Genomic DNA, 2,387 nt, shown 5'->3' on the forward strand with positions numbered 1-2,387 from the left:
GCGCCACTCGCTGGCGCGGTGCTGCCACCAGCGTGCCGCCCCGCCGCGTCCCGATGCTGACCACCACCGCGCGAGAGGAGGGGGGAGGGGGAGGAGCAACAGGAGGCGGGGGAGGAGCAACAGGAGGCGGGGTTATCAGGGATTCCTGGACCGTCTCAGGTCTTCAGGGTCTCATCCTCACGTTCTCACAACGTTCCTTTAATTCAGGGAACAACCAGGTTCCACCTGCTAGCAACAGGATCTTCTAATGAGATCCTTTTGTTCTGGTCGGACCGTTCTGTGTGTCACACCACTGTTCTACTGCAGAACCTGAATGAGGCCTCAGACGCCGTAGAACCGGACTGAGAACAGAACTCAGAACAGGACGGGTTCTGGTTCTGGGTCAGTGAACATGGAACTCACCTCTGGCAGAGAGCTTCTTGGTGTTGATGATCTTGGCGGCGTACTCCTGACCCGACAGAACCTTGACACAGCGCCGCACCACTGAGAACGCTCCCCTGAAAACACAACAGGAGGAACCAGTGAGCAAACGGTGTTCTAACGAGGTCCTCACCAGGTTCTAATGACATGTCTGGTTCGAAACATGGGTGGCTGGTAGTAGAGAGGGTCGGATAGAGATCGGAGGGTCGGCGGTTCGATTCCGCCCTGTGACCTCATGGTGGCTCGGACTCTTTACCTGCCAGGTGTGGATGTGTATAGATGGAGGTGGTGGCCACGCCTCTGTCGATCTCCGTGGCGACAGTCGTAGCTACAACCACCGGATCAATAACTGATCAATTATTATTATTGTTATTGTTCTGAGAAGATCTCATTTATGTTCCAGAACATTCCTTCTGATGGATTAAAACACCAGAACAAGATCCCTAAAGTTCGGACCAGACTGTTCTGATCCTCATTACATCCTCACAAGGTTCTTTTCAGGTTCTCATTAAACATGTTCTACCAGATCCATTCCCTGTCCTACGTTCTAACAACATCCTGTCTATGTTCTTTTCTTTTTCAAACAAGTTCCTCTCACATTCAGAGTTCTAGAAGGATCCTTTACAAGTTCACCTACTGATAATACTACTGATAATACTACNCTACATCTACCCTCTAACTCTACATCTACCCTCTAACCCTACATCTACCCTCTAACTCTACATCTACCCTCTAACCCTACATCTACCCTCTAACTCTACATCTACCCTCTAACTCTACATCTACCCTCTAACTCCACATTTATTTAGTTCAGTTCAGAGGATGAACACTGAACTGAGTTTTGATTCGCCTGCTTTATTTGTAATGCAGGCGAGGAACTCAGTTTCTGCAGATACAACATATGAAACAACCTGGATAGGATCAGAGGAACAAAGAAAGGTGGGAATATCGCAACAAAAACAAAACAAAAAAACAAAAAAAAACCAACAACCTGGAAATGAATGAACTAAATGATCAGTAAGTTGAACATTAAACACTGGAGTTTCCTCGTTGGGACGGCGGTGCCGCTCTGGTGTTTGTTCGGAGACTCTGATCAAACAGTTTGATCCAACAGAACCTCTGACGTTCCGACAGAATAAGTTGGTTCTCTAATTAAAGTGGAGCAGCTGCAGACTCACATGTCGCTGTTGTGTAATCTGTCAAACTGTGGAGGCGGTTTGGCTTCGTGGACTCTGAAGGCGTGAAGGAGTCGCCTGCTTCCTGCTGCAGCTCCTCTGCAGGTTCGTCTGAATTCATCTCAGCCGTTGTTTCTTTGACAAAATGTGTTGTGTCACCGTTTATTCTACATCATTCTACAGGACATTTCAAAATGATTAGGAACTGTCCGTTATTTAATAGAACATTATTGATAGATATTGTTCATTTGATGTGTTTTTTGTAGGATCTGACTTTTATTGATGAAACGTAATTCAGTGCAGCTTTATATGAATTGTTTTGAAACTAGTCGTCTGTTTATTGCAAAAATATTATTCGTTTTAAAAATCTTCTGTATTAAATTATCCAGTTTTATTGTATCTCATTCATTTATTGTTATGAATGTAGTTTTTCAATTATTTTATCTATTTTCAATGTCACTCTTCTTTTAAATGGTTTCATTTTTTAAACCAGCTCGATGTTACGTTTTTGACTTAATGTACATTTTCAGAAATGTTTCCTCAGTTTGCACCGTCCTGTGAACACCGGCTGTCCTGCAGCCACCCCAGAGCGGGACTCCATCCCGCCCCCCTCAGGTCACCCCAGAGCAGGACCCCATCCCGCCCCCCTCAGGTCCTCCCAGAGCAGGACTCCATCCCGTCCCCCTCAGGTCACCCCAGAGCAGGACCCCATCCCGCCCCCCTCAGGTCCTCCCAGAGCAGGACTCCATCCCGTCCCCCTCAGGTCACCCCAGAGCAGGACCCCATCCCGCC

Source organism: Stegastes partitus, unplaced genomic scaffold, assembly GCF_000690725.1.
Source record: "Stegastes partitus isolate 25-593 unplaced genomic scaffold, Stegastes_partitus-1.0.2 Scaffold1744, whole genome shotgun sequence".
Lineage (NCBI taxonomy): Eukaryota > Metazoa > Chordata > Actinopteri > Pomacentridae > Stegastes > Stegastes partitus.